This window comes from Schistocerca serialis, chromosome 9 (assembly GCF_023864345.2).
Source record: "Schistocerca serialis cubense isolate TAMUIC-IGC-003099 chromosome 9, iqSchSeri2.2, whole genome shotgun sequence".
Taxonomy (NCBI): domain Eukaryota; kingdom Metazoa; phylum Arthropoda; class Insecta; order Orthoptera; family Acrididae; genus Schistocerca; species Schistocerca serialis.
The window spans coordinates 384224263-384251800 of record NC_064646.1 but is presented as its reverse complement, the minus strand read 5'-3'; positions in this window follow the sequence as shown (position 1 = coordinate 384251800).

Sequence of the window (27538 nt, the reverse complement as noted above, 5' to 3'; positions counted from 1 at the left end):
GCGCAAGTTGTTCACCTCAGTACTGGTAGCATCTGAAGAAGACCGCTGGGTTGAAAGTAGAAGTATTGCGCTAAAATGAAATCAGAAACTCGGATGAACACCCGAAAGCACGTCATTCGTCAGTATCTTCTAATCTTGAATCCCGAATCCCAGGTTTGACTAGCCGTAACTTAACTTCCTATTCCCCCCCCCCCCCCCCCACTTATGTGCCAGAAAATTTTACCCTGCCAGGATAATTCAGTTTTAGCTTATGTATAATCCCATATGCAGCCAACTGGAGGTATCAAAACCACACAGTTAGTAAGTCTGGATGAAATACTTTCTACTTCATGTGTTTGGTGGGTTTCTAAACTCGTTTGTAGTTTTAAATAAGAATTAGGAATGCATCATATTCACTCCGATATCGTCCTCGAAGTCCTTAGTCTGTGAGCATTAGAAGAACGAGGAATGAAACTGGAAGCGTCCTCAAGGATTCGACTACGATTCACGTTAAGTGATGCAGTGAATTCATAGGAACACTTAATCAGGACGGGTTGATGTAAATTTGAACACTGGTCCTCTCGAATACGAATACATCTTCTTTACTACTGCTTGGTTCGATACTCACTGTTTTATTCCACCATGCAACAATGATCTGACGACTGTCGTGTTAACGGATTTAACCTAAAGCCGTTATCAACCAGAAGACTGATTTGAACTTTACAGTGAATGAGTCTAAGCAATATGATGTATTCTGATGTCTCTTGTGTTCCGTGAAAGATACACTATGCGCACTCAGTGAAGAACTGTCAGACAGAAAACTCTCAGCAAAGGAAAGATGACTTGACCTGCTGGGATACGTAAACGATTCTACACATATAGCGTATAACAAACAGCTCGTCTACTGGCAGCAGGCAACGATAGGCTGCTGGAGAAATATTAGCGTTACAAGTGATTGGTAAGCCACGCTTATCAATCCGTTTACAAGATCGAGCGTTGGACAAAAGCACAAACTAAGTATGTAAACTTAGACCAGATGTGGTATAAATTGAAAGCAGTAGTGTCGACAGCTATTGAGATATTTATACCAAATAAATTAACGAGAGACGGAAGCGTTCCTCCATGGTACACAAAACGGGTCAGAGCACTGTTGCAGATGCAACGGAAAAGGTATGCCAAATTTAAAAGGAAACAAAGTCTCCAAGACTGGTGATGTTTTACACAAGTCCAAAATTTAGAGCGGTATACGATGCGGGATGCTTTTAATAGTTTTCACAACGAAATACTGTCTCGGAATTTCGCTGCAAAACCAAAGAATTCTGGTTGTATGTAAAGCACAACAATGGTGTTATCGATCACAGTGCCATTCAAGGCAGTTACTAAACATGGTTTTCCGAAACTCCTTCAGCAAAAAAGTAAGTAAATCTTCCGGAAATTCGATCCTGTCATTTACCGTCTACTAAATAATGTTATGATAATGATCAAAACCAATTGCAAAATTATTTGAATACAATATATGCATGGTTCTAAAAGTGATAATTGACTTTAAATAATGAAAAGTTTGTCGCTATCGACATAGCGCTAAAAGAATCCATAAATTTCGGTTACACGAAAAATCACACAAATCTTAAGTCTGTGAATTCAAATAAATATACTGCTTTTTCAAAAAAATAAAAATAAAAAACAGTAAAAGAATGACGCACCACGAAGGAATTATGCGAATGGGACAGAAATCGGGGTAGATGTGATGAATAATACGGAAAAACAAATGAACAAATGATTACAATTTCAGAAAAGTTTGTTAATTTATTCGAGAGAAAGAGCACTAATTGAGGAAGCCTTTGGCCCCTATGCAAAATGTTATTCAGCTTGGCATTGCTTGACAGTGTTGTTGGATATCTTCCTGGGGGATATCGTGCAAAATTCTATCCAACTGACGCTTTAGATTGTCGAAATCACGAGATAGTTGGAGGGCCATGCCCAGAACGCTCCAAACGTTCTCAGTTGGGGAGAGATCCGACGAACTTGCTGGACAATGTGGAGTTTGGCATGCACGCAGGCAAACAGTAGAAACTGTTGCCGTGTGCGGGTTGAAATTATTTTGCCGAAATGAAATAACAGGATGGTTTGCCATGAAGGGTAGTAAAATGTGTCGCAGAATATCGTCATCGTACCTCTGTGCTGTGGGTGCCACCGATAACAACCGATGGGGTCCTACAATGATAAAAAATGGCACTCCAGATCATCAGTCTTGGTTGAACGGCCGTAAGGCGGCCAACAAAATGGTTCAAATGGCTCTGAGAACTATGGGACTTAACATCAGAGGTCATCAGTCCAACTTAGAACTACTTAAACCTAACTAACCTAAGGACATCACACACATCCATGCTCGAGGCAGGATTCGAACCTGTGACCGTAGCAGTCGCGCGGCTCCGGACTGAAGCGCCTAGAACCGCTCGGCCCCCGCGGCCGGCTGGCGGCCAACAATCAGACTGATATTCAACCACTGTCCAGGGCATCTCGACACACGTCTTCGACCTGGAATCTGATTGACTGCAGTAGAAATGTCTACATTGATGAGTCCCGCTTCGAGTTGAGCTCCGATGATCACCGAAGACTTTGGGATTGCAACTGTGAATAACTTAAGCTGGAACCATCACTTACATATTGTTGGAAAATTGGAAATTTGTGGAGAGGTCTTACGGGACCAGGCAGCAGAGGTCATCGGTCCCTAAGCCTAAACACTACTTAATCTAACTTTGTTAACTTACACTACTGACAACACACATACCAACCGCGCGACTGCTATGGTCGCAGGTTCGAATCCTGCCTCGGGCATGGATGTGTGTGATGTCCTTAGGTTAGGTAGGTTTAAGTAGTTCTAAGTTCTAGGGGACTGATGACCACAGATGTTAAGTCCCATAGTGCTCAGAGCCATTTGAACCATTTGAACACAGATACCCATGCCCGAGGGAGGACTCGAACCTCCGACGGGGTGAACATATTGTTGTTCGGAAGGCGAACTATGGACTGCGTTGTATTGGCTGTGGACTTAAAAGATGAAACAGGCCTACTAAAGAGACTGTGTATACTACGCCTGCCCGTCCGCTCCTACAGAATTGCTGCGCAGAATGGGATTCTTACCAGATAGGATTGATGGAGGACATCGAAAAAGTGCAAATAAGGGAATCTCTGTGTCTATTATTGTCAGATAGGATAAAGAGTGTCATGAATATGATAAGCGAATTGTGGTGGCAACCACAAAAACAAAAACGTTTTCCGTTGCGGCGAGAGCTTTTAACGAAATTTCAATCGCGAACTTTGTCTTCCAAATGCATAGATATTTTGTTGACGTCCATCTACGTGTGAAACCTGATCACCTTAATAAAATAAAGGAGTGAGAGTTCATAAGAAAGATTTAAGTGTTCGCCCCGCACTCCTTTCGAGTATGGAACGGAGGAGAAACAATCTGAAGGTGGTATGACGCACCATCTACCAGGCACGTAAGTGCCAGTAGTCGGGTATATGTAGATGCACCTACCGCTGTCGTCAGTTTCTTGCAGAAATCTGGAATGTGTTACGCTGGAGACTGAAAATCTACTTTGTAGGTATCGACACGGATTCTGCGCTTAGCGATCTTGTGAAGTAAAGCTCGCTTTCTTCTTCCACAAGTTAGTCACTGCCACGTAGTGAACGAAACTGGAGTGTACGTGGTGTGGTTTTTAACAGTCCCTAGCAAACAGAACACAGCCTGTCATTCTTAATGGAAAGAAATCTTCGTACGTAAAAATAAATTCGAGCGTGTGCCTAAGAGTGATATATGTCCTTACTGATCAACGAATATACACTCCTGGAAATGGAAAAAAGAACACATTGACACCGGTGTGAGATCCACCATACTTGCTCCGGACACTGCGAGAGGGCTGTACAAGCAATGATCACACGCACGGCACAGCGGACACACCAGGAACCGCGGTGTTGGCCGTCGAATGGCGCTAGCTGCGCAGCATTTGTGCACCGCCGCCGTCAGTGTCAGCCAGTTTGCCGTGGCATACGGAGCTCCATCGCAGTCTTTAACACTGGTAGCATGCCGCGACAGCGTGGACGTGAACCGTATGTGCAGTTGACGGACATTGAGCGAGGGCGTATAGTGGGCATGCGGGAGGCCGGGTGGACGTACCGCCGAATTGCTCAACACGTGGGGCGTGAGGTCTCCACAGTACATCGATGTTGTCGGCAGTGGTCGGCGGAAGGTGCACGTGCCCGTCGACCTGGGACCGGACCGCAGCGACGCACGGATGCACGCCAAGACCGTAGGATCCTACGCAGTGCCGTAGGGGACCGCACCGCCACTTCCCAGCAAATTAGGGACACTGTTGCTCCTGGGGTATCGGCGAGGACCATTCGCAACCGTCTACATGAAGCTGGGCTACGGTCCCGCACACCGTTAGGCCGTCTTCCGCTCACGCGCCAACATCGTGCAGCCCGCCTCCAGTGGTGTCGCGACAGGCGTGAATGGAGGGACGAATGGAGACGTGTCGTCTTCAGCGATGAGAGTCGCTTCTGCCTTGGTGCCAATGATGGTCGTATGCGTGTTTGGCGCCGTGCAGGTGAGCGCCACAATCAGGACTGCACACGACCGAGGCACACAGGGCCAACACACGGCATCATGGTGGGGGGAGCGATCTCCTACACTGGCCGTACACCACTGGTGATCGTCGAGGGGACACTGAATAGTGCACGGTACATCCAAACCGTCATCGAACCCATCGTTCTACCATTCCTAGACCGGCAAGGGAACTTGCTGTTCCAACAGGACAATGCACGTCCGCATGTATCCCGTGCCACCCAACGTGCTCTAGAAGGTGTAAGTCAATTACCCTGGCCAGCAAGATCTCCGGATCTGTCCCCCATTGAGCATGTTTGGGACTGGATGAAGCGTCGTCTCACGCGGTCTGCACGTCCAGCACGAACGCTGGTCCAACTGAGGCGCCAGGTGGAAATGGCATGGCAAGCCGTTCCACAGGACTACATCCAGCATCTCTACGATCGTCTCCATGGGAGAATAGCAGCCTGCATTGCTGCGAAAGGTGGATATACACTGTACTAGTGCCGACATTGTGCATACTCTGTTGCCTGTGTCTATGTGCCTGTGGTTCTGTCAGTGTGATCATGTGATGTATCTGACCCCAGGAATGTGTCAATAAAGTTTCCCCTTCCTGGGACAATGAATTCACGGTGTTCTTATTTCAATTTCCAGGAGTGTATAAATGACCTAGTAGGTAACGTCAGAAGTTCTGTGAGGTTCTTTACAGATGAGGTTGTTGTAAATTGCATAGGGATGTCGGAACAGTTGAAATCTTTGACAAAATGAAGGTTTGTAGTGGATCGAAAGTTGGTGCCGGGATTGGCAATTGACACTCAATATGAACAAAAATGTTACGTATTGCGCATAATTACGGGGAAACAACTGGACAGCAACTGGAAGCCATAACATTCATTAAATATTTGGGACTAAGCGTAGAAGCTATTTAAACTGGAACGATCAAATAAAATTAAGCGTAGGAAAGACTGGTACCAGCCTGAGACTTGTTGAAAGAATCCTCAGGAACTGTTCTCCACTCGTGAAGGAGGCAGCTTAGAAACCGTCGCTCGAGAGATACCTCAGTCAGTTTGCGATCTTTAGGGTACCGGGCCAATACATAAAACATAGAAGGTTCCAAGAAGAGCAGTACATTTCGTCGCGGGTTCATTCAGCAAGCACGAAACTGTCATAGGAATAATAAATTCGGGTCCACCAGCATACGCTGCTATAGACGCTGTGCATCACAATGTAGTTTACTGTTAAAATTCTGGCAGAGTTGTTTCTTAAAAGAGTTCACCAACATATTGCTTACTCCTATGAACACCTCGAGAAAAAGCCATGAAGGTAAAATTAGAAAGATTTGATCTCACACGGAGGCTTACCAACAACCGTTATTGCCGCGCATCACTCTCGACTATAACGGAAAAGGAGGAAACTGGCTGTGGTACGCAATGCACCTCCTGCCACACACCGTAAGGCTGTTCGTGGATTATATACACTACTAGCCATTAAAATTGCTACACCGCGAAGATGACGTGCTACAGACGCGAAATTTAACCGACAGGAAGAAGATGCTGTGATACGCAAATGATTAGCTTTTCACAGGTGGCGACACCTACAACGTGCTGACACGAGGAAAGTTTCCAACCGATTTCTCAACCACAAACAGCAGTTGACCGACGTTGCCTGGTGAAACGTTGTTGTGATGCCTCGTGTAAGGAGGAGAAATTCGTACTATCACGTTTCCAGCTTCGATAAAGGTTGGATTGTAGCCTATTGAGATTGCGGTTTATCGTATCGCGACATTACTGCTAGCGTTGGTCGAGATCCAATGACTGTTAGCAGGATATGGAATCGGTGGGTTCAGGAGGGTAAAACGGAACACTGTGCTGGATCCCAACGGCCTCGTATCACTAGCTGTCGAGATGACAGGCAACTTATCCGCATGGCTGTAATGGATCGTGCAGCCACGTCTCGATCCCTGAGTCAACAGATGGGGACGTTTGCAAGACAACAACCATCTGCACGAACAGTTCGACGACGTTTGCAGCAGTATGGACTATCAACTCGGAGACCATGGTTGCGGTTACCCGTGACGCTGCATCACAGACAGGAGCGCCTGCGATGGAATACTCAACGACGAATCTGGGTGCACAAATGGCAAAACGTCATTTTTTCGGATGAATCCAGGTTCTCTTTAAATTATCATGAAGGTTGCATCCGTGTTTGGCAACATAGCGGTGAACGCACATTGGAAGCGTGTATTCGTCATCGCCATATTGGCGTATCACCCGGAATGATGGTATGGGATGCCATTGGTTACACGTCTCGTTCACCTCTTGTTCGCATTGACGGCACTTTGAACAGTGGACGTTACATTTCAGATGTGTTACGACCCGTGGCTCTACCCTTCATTCGATTCCTGCGAAACCCTACATTTCAGCAGGATAATGCACGACCGCATGTTGCAGTTGCTGTACGGGCCTTTCTGGATACAGAAAATGTTCCACTGCTGCCCTGGCCAGCACATTCTCCAGATCTCTCACCAATTGAAAACGTCTAGTCAATGGTGGACGAGCAACTAGCTCGTCACAATACGCCAGTCACTACTCTTGATGAACTGTGGTATCGTTTTGAAGCTGCAATGGCAGCTGTACCTGTACACGCCATCCAAGCTGTGTTTGACTCAATGGCCAGGCGTATCAAGGCCGTTATTACGACGAGAGGTGATTGTTCTGGGTACTGATTTCTCAGGCTCTATGCACCCAAACTGCGTGAAAATGTAATCACATGTCAGTTCTAATATAATATATTTGTCCAATGAATACCCGTTTATCATCTGCATTCCCTCTTCATGTAGCAATTTTAATGGCCAGTAGCGCATGTAGATGTAAATGCAAATATAAAAACCTCAAAGAGAGTTCCAGTATGCCTCGTTGACGCAGTATCGGTAAGTGACAAAATAATTGTCTGAGAAATGAGTCTCTCATTCCGTGGCATTCCGTCTAAGACAATGAAAAGCATATGGAATAAGTGGTTAGAGAGTGTCCAACACAGAGTCCTACACAGTGACTGGAGCTCTGCGAGAGACGTGCATTCTGCGTCGACAGTTCGACGCTGTCACCCAAGGCCAATGCGTAAGCTTCCATTGTCTAAAGGAAGGGGCTCCAAACTACGGTCCGCTCGCCGGATCCGGCCCGTGATGTCAATTTATCCAGCCCATCAACGGTACTTGAATTTGCCTGGTAAAACGTATGAGACACGAAACGTATCTGCCCTACTGTCAGTGTTGCTAGGATTACGTGTAGTCCTTAAACCTGACATCGGAGCCTTGTGTAGCAGAATCCGTTTATAGTGAAGTACTCAGATTCTCTTCGGAATTTTTCTAGCAACAAAATGGCCATCCGTCACGAGAACGTTCGTACCTACTGCAGCAAGTCAGGAGTTACATCTCCGAATTTCGACCGTGTCCTGACGTATGGACCCGAATATCATTGTACACGAGGATCTACGGGCGTGTCCTCATGTCATATTGCCCACTGAACGTCAAATGACCGTTAGAGACACAATACTCGTGCACTTCTCCCGTATTATCCCGTATGAACTTCCGGGACATGCACTGAACCACCGTCAGTTCCAGGATCTTACTGAAGAAACTGATTCTGAACTCTGTGAGTCTGCTAATTATACAACAGTTGCGGTAAAGTCGTACTTCGTTTTACAATTTGCGAAACGAAATGTTTATCTTACTGAAAAAGATAGGGTCCATTCACAGTTGCCAGATCCTGCCTTGGATGTCCAAGTTGACACTTTTAGCCGACGCCACATCCCACATGAATGAATTTGAAATGTCGGTGAAAGGATAATCTCGTCCTTGATCTCTATAAAATCGTCAGACCATTTCGAAGAAAGGTGTCATTGTTTGAAGCGCAAGTGGAACGAGAAAACTTTTCTCAAATGGTTCAAATGGCTCTGAGCACTATGGGACTTAACTGCAGTGGTCATCAGTCCCCTAGAACTTAGAACTACTTAAACCTAACTAACTTAAGGACATTACACACATCCATGCCCGAGGCAGGATTCGAACCTGCGACCGTAGTTGTCGCGTGGTTCCAGACTGTAGCGCCCAGAACCGTTCGGCCACCCCGGCCGGCAAAACTTTTCTCACTTCACTGTTTCAAAGACGTCAACTTTTATTTTCGAAAAAAAGTATTCTTGGCTTTTTGGAAAGATTTTCAGACCTTGACAGAATTTGGAGTGACGTTCTTCTGTTCCAGAGTCAGTCTGACTGTAACCTTGATATACAGCTGGAGCTCATTTATTTGCGAGAAAATGCCTTGTCGAAAGACGAGCACAGAGAAGGGAAACTACTTGAACTCTACTGTCATCTATGTTGAGATTTCGAATTTGAAGAAATTTGCCTCTGTTATAGTTTCAGTGTATGGAAAAACTTTCCTCTGTGAGCAAACGTTTTCAAAAATGAGTTATATGAAGTCAGCACATCGAACGAGATGACTGATGTACATTTGAAACAAATTATCTTGATTGGATGCAACAGCCGGCCGGTGTGGCCGTGCGGTTAAAGGCGCTTCAGTCTGGAACCGCGTGACCGCTGCGGTCGCAGGTTCGAATCCTGCCTCGGGCATGGATGTGTGTGATGTCCTTAGGTTAGTTAGGTTTAATTAGTTCTAAGTTCTAGGCGACTGATGACCTTAGAAGTTAAGTCGCATAGTGCTCAGAGCCATTTGAACCATTTTGGATGCAACAGTACCAAAAGAAGCCTTCCTGATATCTAGAAATCCAACCGTCAGTTTCACAAATGTCACTAACTTTTGTTGCTGCTTAGTTTGTAAGATTCGAATATGTGGATTCCAGGTCTGATGTGACTATTTTTTCCTGACGCTGCGCTCTCAGATTACTTCTTTTGCGTTACATGCCACTCACCCAAGATTAGCACGGTATGCTGAACTTAGTTTTTCTTTTCTTTTTTCTGAGAGCTCTCGTTCTGGCTCGCGAGTTTGGAGACGTGGCCCGCGCTTATAATTTTGCCAATTTTCTGGGCCGCTGAGAAAAAGATCGGTGACCTCTGGTCTAGTGGGTACAGGCGCTCAGGTGGCACTGAGCTAGTGAACGCGTTCTTCGAATGCAGAGTGGCGAAGTGTAATGTTTCCCATTCAACGTGTCCTATATGACGGCCAACGACAACACAATCTCACCGGAAAAAAAGTTCATTAATAACCTATTTGAAGGATCACGCTTGTTGCTTGGACGCACTGTAGACGGTGTGGAACTGATATTTGGTGATTATGTGCCCTTCACAGCACTCGCGAGTATGTGAAGTGGTGTCTATGTGGCAGTATCTGTCAGTAGGTTTTTGGATCAGGTCAGTAAAATGGGTAGACGTGGATAAGTAACAGATTGTTGGAAATGAACCATGGTGTTCTGACGTACACTGTACATGAGATTGACTGATTTGTTGTGGAATCAACGTGGACTTAGCAATGTGTCTACAAGGAATGTTGTATCGCTCGCAGACATATGAAATGGCGTATTCAGTGGTCAAAAGATCATAAACGACTAAATCGGAGGTAGTGCCAAGCGCTGTCATTGATTGCAGGTTTAAAAACCGACAAGAATTGCTGTTGAATGTGAATGCAGTTCCATCGGAAACAATATCTGAGCGCATGTTAGGTAGGGAATAGGATTCATTGCAAATCTGGAGACAGGCACACGATAAAAGGCCATTGGTGACACCAGCAAGTATAGTTGCACGTCTTCAGTGGGCTATGCAGCACATTTACTGAACAGTAGCTGGCTGGTGGTATGAAGTGTTGACTAATTTTCGTATGATGCAAGGCTTCGAGGGTACCGACTGTCCAATGACGCTTTCTAAGCCGCTGTGTGTGTAGTGTCTAGTTCATGCCGGAGGGGCTTGTCCTCGTTCACTCAGGTTACCGTAAATTTGAACGAAGATATTTATTTCAATATACGGACTACAGCTTAATGATGCGTATGATATATTTTAGGCAAATTTCTACATATTCTGTAAATTGAAAGTGGAGGGGGGAGAAAGGAAAGGAAAGGGAAAGGACTGTTGATGTCAACTGCATCGGGGCTTGATGCGGTATCAGCGGCTAGGAGTAAAAATGTTTGCCGGACAGGAATTGGAAACCGAATAAAAACGGACACCACGCGCTTGTACAAAAATTCTACATTCCGAATTTCAGCAGTACTATGTCTTGACATGATGTGGGGCATTTGATTTCGTTCTCCAAGAGCGATTTGTACGACTGATCCTTTGGCCTGACTGTTGCCTTATATGTCTCCAGTCGATTTTGTCTGACATAGTTTTGGTCGGCAACATTCATCCAGCAACCACTGTTGTGGCGCGTAGTTTCGTATACAAACGTCGTGAAGTGATCCACACCCAGAACATATTCAAGTCTTCGTCGATTTAGTGTCATTACATTTAGAGACTGATAGGAACACGTAGGAATTTGACAATGTACTGAATTCTCATACTCTGAGATAAATTACAGTTGTGCAGTCCTAGTCATTTATGTGTTAATGTTATCTAATGTGCAATATAAACTTCAATTTAATCGCATGTATCATTCATAAATCAGCACTTTTCATAAATTTCAGTGCATTATGTTCGGTTTTCTAAACTAAATTTTTAAAAAAAGTGCTTTGCAGCCTTAATTAAAACAATGATAATAGAGTAGAAAGTACTATTTGAAAGGAAACATTACCTCTTTCTCTGTCCAACTCTCCTAATATTACGTTCAGTGATAGATACGCTTTCGGGAAAAGAGTAGTGGTACTCTTTACACTTTCTGTTTCACAAATATTGCTTTCGAACATTTGTCCTAATTTGATGTAAGAACGTATGCTTCCGCGGCCGGTCATTATTTGTCCTAATTATCCCTTCCTTTCAGCTAGAATGAGAAACGAACAGGCGATGGAGAAATCAATATGAATATCCTGGCATAAATATCTCCTTTATGAAACTTAGTTTTCGATTTACCTGTAACGAAGTGAAGTTATGTTCTGTTTCCCAGTGTTATATAACGGAAACGTTCTGTGCCACCAGTAGGTAGGATACGGACGTGGCCGTGTGTGGACGCACCTCCATTTCAAAAACTGACACAGGGAAAGATGTCAACTCCTACTTGGTCGGTAAATAGATTACAAAATTCATCCATTAGTGCTACCCGAAGCTGCTGGATCTAGGGGCACTGACAGATAGAGATCAAGGAATAATATTTTAAAATGTATTGGGAAAAGAGTGTTGAAAAAAGAGAAAACCTTAAAAGTGTTCCTGCAAATGTTCAGTTATCTATTTATCACAGTATTCTTATTGCTCTCACATACTTTAGCGTCACATCCACCATCCAAGATAATTCCGTAAGAGTATAGGGAAAGAAAATACAAAAAACTAAGTCATCACCCATTCTTTAGTTCAACACAATAAGTGGTCTTTCTAAGCGCAAAAGATTCTGAAATGCGCTTCTTGACCATCCACATGTTGACCGCGTTTCGTTTCATTATCCAGCTAGATTCCAAGGACATTTACACACAGTTTTTCCCTTATGCTTATTAAGCCTACTTCTGGTGATAATATGTCGCTATTGCTTTCATTGACTCACATGATATGAGACTATGCATTAAAGCATAAACTAAATGTATTTATGGAGAACGAAAGACAATGTATACAATCTAGACTGTCTTGTTATAAGGATGAAGCATGGTGCAGATTCGATAATAGTTTGGATGTCATGTAGTGATTTTCAGTGATTTCCACAAGCACAGTGGATAGAATAACGGCAGGATGATAATTTTTGATCACCATGTTCATTCAGTAGCTCACCTGCCTTAGCAAAGCACTCCATCTTCCGACATTATTATTCGTCCATTCGTTGTGTTAAAAATAAATAAGATTCATTTGCAGATTTTAACAGCTTTAGCAATCCCCGTATATCGATAACATGGAACAAGTGTGAGCAGCGCCAGAGAAGGAATTAGGTTTTTTATTTCGAAGAATAAAAACTAATTATTCTCTTTTGTGTTACTTTTATTTGCAACCAGCTGTGTTTACTGATTTTGACTATTTATGATCGAATATTCTGACTATTTATGATCGAAATCAAAGCAAAAAGTCTTTACCTTCAGGCGTAAGCCGTGATAAGCGTTGTATTACCCATTCGCAAGTGTATAAGGTCGGACAGCAACACCTGATACTGCTATAGTTCCCGTGTAGGCATATAAGACAACGCTAAGTTATGTTGTACTGATATAAAATAGATGTTTCTGATGGTGAATCCTTTGTGCTTTGATACTGGTCGCAAGAAGTGAGAATCAATAAATACACATGGCTGGAGATAAAAATAATTATAAAACACAATAAATAGCTTTCATTCATCGTAATATATTTGGCAGCTGACGGTCTCATTGTAGAATACTATGGGAATGAAAGTGAAAGAGAAGAAGCATAACAGAATCTGCTGAATGGAATGACCAGTTTAATGAGTACAGAATGAGGGTTGAGCGTAAATCGAAGAAAGACGAAAGTAATGAAAAATTGCGGAAATGCGAATAGAATTGGTAATCAGGATGTATGTTAAGTTAAGAAACTCTGCTACCTAGACAGCAAAATAAACCACGACGGACGGAGCAAGGAGGACATGAAAAGTAGACTAGTACTGGCGAAAAGGGCATTCCCGGCAAAGAGAAGTATAGCAGTATCAAACACAGGCCTTAATTTCAGGAAGAAATTTCTAAGAAAGTACGTTTGGAGCACAGAATTGTGTGGTTGTGAGATATGGCCTATGGGAAAAGCGGAACGGAAGAAAATAGAAGCATCTGAGATGTGGTGCTACAGAAGAAAATTACGTATGAGGAGGTTCTCCCCCGAATCGGCGAGGAAAGGAATAGGCATATATGAAAAACACTGACAAGATGAAGGTAAAGGATGATAGGACGTCAGTTCAGACAGCAGCGAATAACTTCCATGGTACTATAGGGAGCTGCAGAGTGTGAAAATTGTAAAGGACGACAGAGAGTGAAATACTTCTAGTAAATAATTGAGGACGAACGCTGCAGGTGCTACTCTGACTGGAAAAGGGTGGCACAGGAGAGAAATTCAAGGCGGGCCGCATCATCCCAGTAAGAAGATTGATGACTTAAGAAAAAAAAAAAAATGAAGAGTAAGGAAGAATGGGAGTAACAAAAAGACAGTTAGGCATCTCTTAGCCTCCTTGAAAATCTCTTAAGAAACTCTTCAAATTAAAAAAAAATGGAATGAATGTTGTTGGACAGCATTAAGAATCTATGTCCTCCAAGTCTCACTGATATTCGCGCTGTTCTGAATGCCAAAAAATGGACTTTTTTAAGAGTTGTTGCCCCACAGCTGATATTTGAAGAACGTTATGACTACCACCTTCAGATGCTGATACAATCTTCATTTAAACAGCCAGTTTCGCTCGACTGACCATCATCATGTTTCAGTATACCAGACTGGAATGATACGCAAGTAGCATTACTGGATTAGACCGTCGCAAGTCTGCTAACAGACGTGATAAAATGACATGTACGCACTTAAAAGTGCTTACAGCATAATATTAGGCGAATATAAAATCATTGACGTCAGATAATAAAACCATGAATTTTCGCTGAAAATAAAAGTATAACATGTATAGTGATGTACCTGTACGCCCTGTCGTTTTAAAAGTTACCGTAGGGCACAAAAATTGCTAATGTGGAATGTGACCGTGGCTTGTTTGACACAAGCGTCTACTTGTGTACGTAAGTGATTAATTTTATGCACTTCTGTCACTGCAACTACGATTGTGACACGTTTAAGTTGGTATTAGATGTAACATACAGGCTGTCTGTTATGAGTGTCACATTTACTTATCGTACCATAAGAGTCGCAGCTTGTATTAAATTGGTGAATAACTTCACAGCGTTATTCCATGAGTTTAATAAACATGACAGATACACATAACGGAGACTTAAGTAACCAAATATATGTTCTCCTTCACTATTTACAACTTGCCAACGCTGGAGCAACTTATGGATTCCGCGGCTGTAAAAATCACATGGTTTTGACGCGAAGAACTCGTCAATCGTTTTTCGAAGCGAGTTTCCATGGAAAGGAAGTTCCTTGAAGGCTGTTCGATACAGACTGGAAAAGATGAAGATCTGAGGGCGCAAGATCAGGTGAATAAGATGAGAACGAAACGACTTCTCAATCCAACTCCTGCGTACCGTTTGAGACGTCCCCTTTGAAAAATTGTACAAGACTGTGCTTAAACTGATATACAATATTTTTAGCGCAACGCAATCTGACTTTCAAAAATCCATGCAAAAGAATGGCCCTGAGTAACATTAAACTATACCTTTCAGAAATCACTTACCTCACAAAAATCTTCATTACTCGAACTACTGCAGTACAGCGAGCGCCACTACTGCCAGCTAAATAAAAGATTCAAACTACGGAAGGCACTAACTACTGATAGGGATAGTTAGGAAATGAAAGATATTTATAGAGAACAAACAATGTATTTACCTTAGTATCATCAAAAGTCATAATATATACAGCAGTTCATGACAAATTACAAAACTCCGCCATCTCTCTCCCCACATCCACCACTGCTGGCGGCTCACCTCCAACTGCGCAACGCTACGTGCTGTTCACATCCAGCTGCCCAACACTACAATGGCGAGTATTACAACAATGCAAAGCAGCCACAGACTGCACACAGCACAGCCAGTGATTTTCATAGAGAGGTGGCGTTACCAATAAAAAAACCTAAACAGCCTACTTACATGTTTTTTGTCAGTCTAGCATAATGCATGCGGGCGTTATCGCGGAGTAACACAACTTCACGCAGTTTTTCTGGTCGTTGCTCTTGGACTGCGTCTGCAAGACGTCTCATTTGTTGACAATAAATGTCAACAATGATGGTTACACCTCGGGGAAGCAGTTCGAGTGCACCAAACCGTCGCTGTTCCACCAAATGCATGACATTATCTTTTGTGGACGCGTGCACGTCTTTGTACGGTGTGTTTCTGCTTCCTTTGGGCTCAGTCATTCCTTTCTTTTCCTTATGCTGGCATAAAGACGTCACTTAACGTCGATAATAACGATACAAGATGGGAATGATCGGTGTTGTTCACGAATCAACTGCCGTATGGCCACCTCGGCTTAGAGCCTGTAGTATGCATACAACCCATTTTTGAACCTTTTCCGTTGTATACGAATACTGCATGTTGGTGGAATGATCGCAGTTCATCACATTTGCCAATTTCCGAGTACAATGACGTGGATCATTGTGGATTAACGCTTTTCAACGATCTTCATCAAACACCGAGAGTCTTCTTAACCTTGTAGAGGCATTAATGTTGAAACGACCTTCCCTAAAACGTGGAAACCATTTTCTTGCCGTGCTCTGCCCAATGGCATTATCCACATACTGGGCGCAGATATTTCTGGCTGCCTCCGCTGCTGTCGTCCCTCCATTCAACTCAGACAGATGAACATATCGGAAATGTGACGATTTTTCCACTTAACAATCTATTTTATAGCGTCACATTTCCACTATCTCCAAATCACAAAATGACAAGATGTAAATTCAAATAGCAACAGTGAACCACAAATAAAAAATGACAATCGATAAATAAACCAATAGCAGCCGGAATACCCACATGCAAAATAAAAACGCTACGAACAGACTAATATAATCGTAAGATATTAGTCACTATCGATATATGAAGACCTGTATGACGATATTTAGTTCTGCCAGTAATCACTGATTAGCTGTGCAGTCTGTTCTATGTGATATGCTTCGTTCCCAACGTTAACGCCCATTGCTGATGTAACATGAGTGAGCGCATTGCCTGTCAAAGCTTATATATTGACGATAGAATTTATATTACAGGTATCTCTCTATAAATGCAAATCATTTATCTTTTTATGATATGATTTGTTCATTGACAAACTCATGGTTTTATTATCTGACGTCAATGATTTTATATCCGCCTTATATTGTGATGTAAATGACTTTAAGTAAATATGTTACATTTTATTTGTTGTGTATTTTTCGTTAGCATACACATTAAATAACAGATTTGTGGCCGTTTAATCTTGCAATGTATTATCTCAATTTGGTGTACAAGAACCTGATAATGGTCATACGACTGAAACTGGTTGTTTGAATAAAGGTTTTATCAGCAGCTCAAGGCGGTAATCATGACTTTTTCCAAGACCTCAGTTGTATTATATGAGTGCTCATCTAACCTTACCCAGTTTCTGAACCCGATAATTATAAATGTATAGTTGATATCTGCAGCACTTCTTGCATATATCATTGCAGTAGATAAATTAATAAAGCCAGTAATCCCCCATTGTTTCATACTCACTGTGATAAAGTATAATACTAAACAGTTAGAAGAGAACTATTAGCATAAAGTTATCTGGTAATATGACTGGTTTGAATCACTAGCAGTTTGTGTGCCGAGAAAGTACTGGGCGATCAATCGTGTCGCATGAAACGGCGGAGAGAGCGAGCTGAACTTATCGTAAACAGACCAGAACATTGCAAGTCACTCAGGTGCAGCAGCAAACCAAGTAGAGAATTTTGAAATAAAAACAACATTTAGATCTTGTTATTGTGTCGTAAAAATTTACAACATAAAAGAGCATAAGGTAATCATTTAGCTCCAAGAGAATACGTCATTTTTTTCCAAATTTACGTATTTTTCCCAGCTGGTACAGTGTGAAACTCTAGAAATAATTAATGTCTGCCGCTTTGTTAAGATTTCCTTTGCAAAATTTTTTTGTCCTAACTGGAATTCAGCAACAAGAAAACGTTCAAAATTAAGTTGACAGTACGAAATTCAGAAATATTACCAAGAGAATGACCAAACCGGTGGGAAGGGAATCGTCGCCTTAGTTGGCGCGAGTAATGAGTGAATGGGCAAATATCCTTTAGGAACAATGCAAATGTAGGCTGTGGACACTTGGGAATATGGGGCTCACGGGAAGCGTGCAAGGGATAAGTCCCTGTTGTCGCGCTAAACTCAGGGCTCTCCGTGGCTCAACAGGACAGAGGGTCTGCTATGCAAGCAGGAGATCCCGGGTTCGAGTCCCTGTCGGGGCACACGTTTTCAGCTGTCCCCATTGAGGTATATCAACAACACCTGTTGGCAGCTGAGGGTTTCGATTAATTATCATTTATTATTACTACCAGATAAATTCGTTAGAAGTAACTTCCGTTGTAAAACTGCCTTTCAAATTAAGACAGTTTTCGACTATTTAGTGTTCACCTGTCCTTGGTTTAGTTTCTACGTCAATGTTTAACGCTGAGGCTGACGAACTGAGTTGCAATATATAATCAACCACAACGGGCGTTCAGTAAGTCTTACAACACGTTTTTTATTGGCCAATTTCGGTTGAAAAAATGCAGAACTTGTCGTAGGACATCATGAAATACTCCCGCTTCAGCTCCTACTGTTTCATGAATCTCCGCCTGCTGGCTGCGCTATATGTAGCTTTCGGAACGGCGTCTGTAAAGGGGTTGCGTTCCAAGCAGAGAGCTGTCATTGAGTTTCTTTTGCTGCAACACCAGAGCATCGCAGGTGTTCAGAGACGCTTGTGCAGTGTCTAAGCTGACAGTTTAGAAATGCACGGTGAGCCGTTGGGCGACGCTTCTGCCATGATCGCAGTAAGGTTGCGCAAACCTCTCCGCTCTCCCGCGTACCGGCCGGCCGCCCACAGCTATGATTCCCGTTATGTTGGAACGTGAGGACACTCTCATTCGAGGTGATCGGCAGGTAACAATCGATCGCCTCGCTGTTATAGTGGACGTATCTACTGGTAGTGTTGACACACTCGTTCACCTGTTGGGGTACACAGAAGTGTGTGTCCTCTGGTTTCTTCACCGCCTGCAACAAGACCATAAAAAGCAACGAAAGACCATCTGCGCGGGAATGCTTGAGCTTTGCGGGTCTGATCATGATAATTTCTGACGAGCATCGTTGTAGGCGACGACACATGGGTTCATCATTTCGAATGGGAAACGAAACTGCAATCCATGGTGTGGCTTCAGACCACTTGTCCTCCGAAGATAAATTTTAAAGCCGCAACCGCAGCCAGTAGCTCTGAATGGGTTATTCTGTTTGATGTTCTCCCTCGTGGTACAACGATCAACTCTGAAGTGTATTGCACTACCCTCAGGAAATTGAGAAAAAGACTTCAGCGTGTTCGTCGCCACAAAAATGCAAACGAACGTTTACTTCACCATGATAACGCTCGTTCCGACTTCCATCTGTTTGGCCCAATGGAGGATACAATCCGCAGGAAGCAGTACGAAGATGATGGGAACGTTGTTGATGCAGCAAGACGTTTGCTCAGACGTCGGCCAGAAAAGCGGTACCTTGCGGGTATGCAGGTCCGCACAATAAGGTGGAGTAAGGCCGTCCGCACTGAACGGATACTATGTTGAACAACAGGGTTTTGCAGCGAAAAGAGTGTACAATAATATAGTGTATTTGAATCCTGAATAAAACCAATCTGCTTTCAGAAAGAAATATGTTAACTCGCACCACAGTGAATGGATAATTTTAATAAGGTACCAGACAATAAATAAGTCATTGCGGAAAATTTCTGTGTGTGAATTGAGACTACGGTGGTTTGTAAGGGTTGCCATTACGTTAGATACAGAATATCTGTATGGCTTACATGGAAACAAACAGGTTTTTGAAGGTAGCCTACAACATAGGCTACTTGTATTTGTTTCTAGATGCTTTAACCGCGACTTCGGTGCAGGCGGCGATCTAGATTGTGTCGTACATGCTCTACTGGTGGAAATTCAGGCGATCTACCGTGGAATTAAGAACGTTGCAAATTTGTGGAGATGTTTCCGAGGTACCACCGTTGAATGCTGCAGCGTATTGTCTTGCTGGAATGCCTTTAAATTCCTGTGATTAGACCCGATACACACCGTTGTCACTGTGCCTCTGTCATTACTAAGGACAACCTATTCCTGGTCATCCATTTTCACACCAATGCAAGTAAATATTCTGATGTATGGTTGATCGTGACAAGAAAGTAGTGCTCGCCACAAGTCTAAACACGTATCCACACAATGGCTACGAACGATGCAAGCAGATTATAAGGCAAGTAATGGTGTTGTTATTTGTGTCTGGACGGGATTAAACGGAACAATTAAATCAACTTGAGCTTGTCGGTGGAACAGGTTTTAAAGTATGGTTTTGTGCATGATAGATACAAGATCGTTGTTGTTAAGCTCCATGACAAAATGTAGGCTGAACCATAGAACATTCCGTGTGAAATACTGATGGCTGATAATTTAAGTTTATTCATTTTCTACATCTACATCTACATGGATACTCTGCAAATCAGATTTAAGTGCCTGGAAGAGGGTTCATCGAACTACCTTCACAATTCTCTATTATTCCAATTTGGTATAGCGCGCGGAAAGAACGAACACCTATATCTTTCCGTACAAGCTCTGATATCCCTTTTAATGGTGTCCCTTGTACATGGCCTATCCATGTGTTAATTAGTCAGGGACAGACAGCCTCTGCGCCACTATTTCAGAACATCACATTACCATGTAAATTCCGATGTGATCATGATCTAGAATTAGTTACTGGCGAGTGACGTGCTTGCGTGTGGATTATTTTTGATTATGTCCTTTAATAAAAGTGGTTATTGGAGGCTGTGACCAGCCAGACAATTTGTTGAATTTGTTACGTAAATCTCACATAGGTGCTTAGAACTTGTAAATCTGCCCAATTTGCTCAACAGATTACGTAGTTCTATGTGCCCGCCTAGTGTCATACTTATCACATGCAAGTGCTTGTAAGATGGCATGCCTGATGTACTAATGAGTGTAATCACCATATTCCGTCCCGATCCTTTTGCTAAATCCTGTGTGACTACGTCCTTTCTTTGCTAACTGGCCAAATGACTTTTCTAGAAGCCATCATCACTTACGCTGTGGATTATAGTATTCGATGTAATTGTAAGGGTTAAATGTTGGTCTTACATGGCTCTTATCCCAAAATAGATTTGAATATTTTGTAGAGATTCTTTTTCACTACAAATCTGAATCCACCCCCACAATAAGAAATAGTCCTAAGAAATTGTAAATGTTGCTTGAGGAGTATTTATTTTCCCATCAAGTTGCTGCTTTACAAGGTTAGAACAATGAAATTGAGAAGACAAAAGAACAGGCTCCAATTCCAAGGAAAGAGGAACATGAACCTTCTACTGTACGTTGTGTTCCTTGGTAACTTGCCATTCATGCAGTATGAGTTGCGTTTCATTTAGTTTCATTATCATATTGTGGCAGGGTTACATGGATTTCGAGCGTTAGCCAGACTATCGGGACAGTGAATAAGAATGTTTTAAAATCGAACTATTGACCCTGGAACATTAAGTTCGGGATACAGAGCATTCGTATCAAATAATAACTTACGTTAGAAGAAGGAGCGGTACCTTTTCAACAGTTCTGATTACGAAAATTTATTATATTGAAGAAACGCTGAATTAGACTTTAAGGGGCGATGAAAAAGTTTCCATTTGATAGCGTTGCTGCAGCGTATATGCAACGTGACGCGACTCCGATGCGGGTGTATAAGCACCGATATATAGGCAAAGACATTCGTGTCATTTCAACGTCTGTGCGATAAATGCAGACGCGTGAACTATGGCGATGCTATTACCAAATGTGTCCAAACAGGACAAACGTGCTGTTATTCTTTTCCTGGCTGTCAAAGAACCGGCACCGGTATAGACATCCAGCGGAGAGTATAGAATGTTTATGGAGCTGCATGTGTGTCGAAAACCGTCGTTGTGGGATGTAGAACAAGGGAATCTGCTACATGATAACGTCTCAGACGTTGACAATGAATGTTAGCTCTGTTAGCTACACCTCGGGGAAGCAATTAATAGTACACCACACTATCACTCTTCCACCAGATGCATAACATTACCTTTTGTGGATACGTACAGATCTGTGTACAGGGAGTTGCTGCTTCGTTTGGGCTCAACCATTCCTTTATTTTAATTATGTTAACGTAAAGACACCATTTCTCGTCATCAGTAACGATACAGGATGGTAATTGTTGGTGTTGTTCACCAGCCATCTGATGATGAGCAAGCAGAGACGCACATACCCGCTGATATTTGTAATTTTGGCTTAGAGCATGCGGTACCCTTACACCCGATTTTTAAACCTCCCCCATTGCCAGTAAACCTCGCACAATGGTGTAATGATCACTGTTCGTTACATTTGCCAGTTCTCGAAGAGAATACGTTTAAACAACGTTTAAACAATCTTCAACGTTTAAACAATCTTCACCAAACCCCGAATATTCTGAACGTGGAAAGTCACTAATGCCAAAACGACCTTCCTTAAGACGAGAAAACCATTTTTCTGCCGTGCTCTGTCCAATAGCATCATCCCCATAAACGGCGCAAATGATTCTGGCTTCCTCTGGTGCTGTCACCCCTCCACTGGACTCAAACAGAAAAGTATGTCGGAAATGCTCCGGTTTCTCCACTTGGAAGGCTATTTTCCAGCTTCCACAGCTCCATTCACTATCTCCAGATCACAAAATGACAATATGTAAACTCAAATAGCGACAGCGTATTACAAATAAAAAAATCACACCGATAAATACAGGAATACGAACATGAAAAACAAAAACGGTAGAACATACGCACCTACCTTATATATATATTACTTCCTCGTAAATTTTCTCCTCTCTGGTTCCTTCTAGTAGCATGCAAGTGTTTCTATCGTGCCTTATTATCTTATCGCTCGTTGTAGTTGGTGTTCCTCACATGTTCCTTTCCTCGCCAATTTCCTGGAGACTCCTCAATTCTTATCTTATCAGTGCACTTACCCAGCAACAACCTTCTGTAACTCCCCTTCACGGACAATTAGATTCTTCTCTTTTCCAATTTCCCTACGTTACATGATTCATTTGTATATAAATGCTGTGCCCCGGACGCACATTCTGAGATATTTCTTTCTCAAATCAAGTCCTGCGGTTGATGGTAGCAGACGTCTCCAGACGGGCACTGCAGTCTAGCCTGTGCTACTCTCTTGTTACGTCTTCCTTGCTTCGTCCGTCATGCGTTTTATGATTCCCAGGTAATGGATTTCAGATTACAAATTGTTGTGTACAGTTTGTCGATAGCCTCATTTCTGGAACAAGCCAATAGTTACGTCTTGTTTTTGTTAGTGTCAATGCGTATTATGTGTTGCTTATAGGATTAATTCTATTTAAAAAGTCCTGCAACTCTGCCTGACTTGCACAGAGGGTAGCAACGTCACCAACAGACCTTCTGCTATCCATTCATTCCGAATTTTAATTTCACTTCTGAAACTTTCTTTTATTTCCTTCCCTCTGTAGTAAACAGGCTGAACATTTGGGAGAATGACTGCATCCCTGTCTTAGGTCCTTCTCATTTCAAACATTTCTTTCTTATTCTTCCATTCTAATTGCCCCTTTTCAATTCTGGTATACTTTATTTGTACCCTATCTCTCTATATACCAGTAGCGTATAGCTGCTATACTGTGATTTTCAAATATTATGTGTAAAATCTGGCGTGATTTTCAAATATTATGTGTAAAATCTGGCGGCGTATCTGGCGGCGTACACTTAAATTGTTCGATTAATAATGGTTTAATGCTGAAGTGGATCAGCTGTGGTAGTAAACTAATTCTCACGTTTTATGACGATTTTTGAGAACGAAAATCACCTATATAGAAATCAGGATGGATTCCGCAAATAGAGATCTTGGGAAACACCTATTGCTTTCCTCGATCAAGAGACCCACAGTGCGGTAGACATAGATGTCCCCGCTGATGCCATGTTCCTTGACTTCAGCACGTGAAACTTCTTAAAATGATTTTACTTACTTAGACTGAAGTAACTGGGAAGGTGAAACTTCTTAATTTGTTTAATTCTGAAACTGCTGAGTGAGATTGAATGGAAGAGAACTTGCTTAAACTTCAGAGTGAAACTGAACGTATAATCTCTTTGCTTGTGTTTATCATTTCAAATCTGACCTACAGAATCTGACCTGACTAACAGAACTCAAACTTTTCCTCTTCATTAATTACTCACAATATACAAGAATAACGCGATCTGACTGCTTTAAAATTGATAACCTGATAATTAATAAAAAGAATGGCCTTGAATTAATAGAAATCCTAACAATAACCTATACCTTTCATAAGTCACTTATCTCACAAAAATCTTCATTACGCGAACTACTGCCATACAGCAAGCGCCAATACAGCCAGCTAAATAAAAGATTCTAGCTACTGAAGGCTCTAAGTAGTAATAGGCATGTGGTTAGCAAAGGAAAGATTTTGTTGCAGAGCAAACAATGTATTTACCTTAATAACGTGACAACCAGTTCAAAAATTATACAAATTATCAGTAATAAATCTCAATGACGGATATACATTCAGACCGTCTGCTGACACTAATACTGCAAATCTCGAAAACTGCTAATTATTGACCTCTAACCTCCATCACTGCTGACTACTCACACCCAACTTCCATCACTGCTGGCTGTTCACCTCCAACTTCCACCACTGCTGGCGATTCGCCTCCAACTGCTATCACCTCTGACTGTTAACTACCAACTGCTTGTGCGGCCAGCCAGAGGGTCTCTTACAGAGTGCGCACAGCGCTGTCAGAGTTATTAATGCAGAGCGCTACATAGCGCTGCCAACATACACTCCTGGAAATGGAAAAAAGAACACATTGACACCGGTGTGTCAGACCCACCATACTTGCTCCGGACACTGCGAGAGGGCTGTACAAGCAATGATCACATGCACGGCACAGCGGACACACCAGGAACCGCGGTGTTGGCCGTCGAATGGCGCTAGCTGCGCAGCATTTGTGCACCGCCGCCGTCAGTGTCAACCAGTTTGCCGTGGCATACGGAGCTCCATCGCAGTCTTTAACACTGGTAGCATGCCGCGACAGCGTGGACGTGAACCATATGTGCAGTTGACGGACTTTGAGCGAGGGCGTATAGTGGTCATGCGGGAGGCCGGGTGGACGTACCGCCGAATTGCTCAACACGTGGGGCGTGAGGTCTCCACAGTACATCGATGTTGTCGCCAGTGGTCGGCGGAAGGTGCACGTGCCCGTCGACCTGGGACCGGACCGCAGCGACGCACGGATGCACGCCAAGACCGTAGGATCCTACGCAGTGCCGTAGGGGACCGCACCGCCACTTCCCAGCAAATTAGGGACACTGTTGCTCCTGGGGTATCGGCGAGGACCATTCGCAACCGTCTCCATGAAGCTGGGCTACGGTCCCGCACACCGTTAGGCCGTCTTCCGCTCACGCCCCAACATCGTGCAGCCCGCCTCCAGTGGTGTCGCGACAGGCGTGAATGGAGGGACGAATGGAGACGTGTCGTCTTCAGCGATGAGAGTCGCTTCTGCCTTGGTGCCAATGATGGTCGTATGCGTGTTTGGCGCCGTGCAGGTGAGCGCCACAATCAGGACTGCATACGACCGAGGCACACAGGGCCAGCACCCGGCATCATGGTGTGGGGAGCGATCTCCTACACTGGCCGTACACCACTGGTGATCGTCGAGGGGACACTGAATAGTGCACGGTACATCCAAACCGTCATCGAACCCATCGTTCTACCATTCCTAGACTGGCAAGGGAACTTGCTGTTCCAACAGGACAGTGCACGTCCGCATGTATCCCGTGCCACCCAACGTGCTCTAGAAGGTGTAAGTCAACTACCCTGGCCAGCAAGATCTCCGGATCTGTCCCCCATTGAGCATGTTTGGGACTGGATGAAGCGTCGTCTCACGCGGTCTGCACGTCCAGCATGAACGCTGGTCCAACTGAGGCGCCAGGTGGAAATGGCATGGCAAGCCGTTCCACAGGACTACATCCAGCATCTCTACGATCGTCTCCATGGGAGAATAGCAGCCTGCATTGCTGCGAAAGGTGGATATACACTGTACTAGTGCCGACATTGTGCATGCTCTGTTGCCTGTGTCTATGTGCCTGTGGTTCTGTCAGTGTGATCATGTGATGTATCTGACCCCAGGAATGTGTCAATAAAGTTTCCCCTTCCTGGGACAATGAATTCACGGTGTTCTTATTTCAATTTCCAGGAGTGTACAAACACATAAACAGCCTACTTACACGTGGTACTGCATACACCTACTCACTGTCATTTAGTGAACGGAATACAAACTTATCAAGTACCGAATCAGATTTGTGATTTGGCTCAGGTCTTCCTTGCAGACAGTGTTCAAAAAGTCCTACTTAATGGGACAAAGTTGACAAAACTAAATGTAATTTCGGGAGTACAGCAAGGAAGTGTATACTGTTTACAGTACACATAATGATTATAGTCGTAAGCTTCGTGCGGGTATTCGCCTACGATGCAGCTGACTGGAACACTGACGCGAATTTCAGAAAGGCCTGGAGAGGGTTTATGATTGGCACAGAGACTGCAGCGGACTCGAACATAAATCAATGCGCAGAAATAGGCGAAGAGGTCCACTACCGTTCGATTTCACCAAAAAGGTGCAACAGGTTTAAGTGCAGATATTTTTATATGTTATGCCTTAACTTGCACTCACATCAGTGTGTTGGTTTTTTTGTATCACCTTTGAACAGTGCTACTGCAAACACGTCACATACTTTACGGCGTGATTTTTCTGCATGATCGTACTGCACCACTAAGTGGACTATGCCTGTCAGTATACACAGATGAGCCAAAACATTATGGCCAATGTCTACCACTAGGTGGCATGCCTCCCGATTCCGTTGCGGGCACGTGATGCTGTAAGGGAAGAATGTAAGCGGAAGGGAGACGACTGGGCAGTCATTATAGCGAAGATGCGGGCCACAAATGCACTAATCTACTGATATAAGCGGTTTTGACAAAGGGTGCATTTTTGTGGCGCTGCGGCTGGAAACGATAACCTCTGGTACGACGAAATTGGTCATCTGTAGGCGTACTACTGTCTTGAGCTCCTATGGGAAGTTGTTGAATGTAAATGTCGTGTGACTAGGGCCTCCCGTCGGGTAGACCGTTCGCCGGGTGCAAGTCTCTTGATTTGACGCCATTTTGGCCATGGGGATGAAATAATGATTAGGACCACACAACACCCAGTCCCTGAGCGGAGAAAATCTCCGACCCAGCCGGGAATCGAACCCAGGCCCTTAGGATTGACAGTCTGCCACGCTGACCACTCAGCTACCGAAGGCAGACTGGGAAGTTGTCGAATGATGGTGAAATAACGAGTAGGCCGTTTGGTGTTGGACGACCACGTCTCATCAAAAAAACGTATGGGTCGAAGGATCCCCCTCTGTGTAATCCAGGATAGGCATCGATCTGTGGCAGATCTGACGACAGAATACAATGCTGGTGTAGGCACAAGTATTTCAGAGCACACTGTTCAAAAGGCATTAATGAGCATGGACCGTGTTCCTGTGTTGACCCAACGACATCGTCAGTTATGATTGCCGTGGGCACAGCATCAGTAAGTTTTCACCGAGGACGATAGAAGCGTGTCGCCCGTCCAATGAATCGCATTTGGTGTTACACCATGGAGATGGGCAAAGTCCTTCATCTTTGGGAACTGGTGCACTGGTGATAGATTTCACTTGAGAACCTGATAGATTTCACTTGAGAACCGTTCATGTTTACCAATTCATCGTTCATTGATTTTGATATATGGTTTTGGATGAAGAACGCCTCTGCAATTCACTTAGGAGGTGTGGCGGTGGGACTTCACCTATCGCAGTGAAATAATATAAGGTGGCACACAAAAAACCAGCTGCGAGTACAGACTGCTCGCCAGTTGCGCACGATTTGTTTACCGCTACGAGCAGAATAGATAAACATGTAATAATTAGGCAGTGAAGA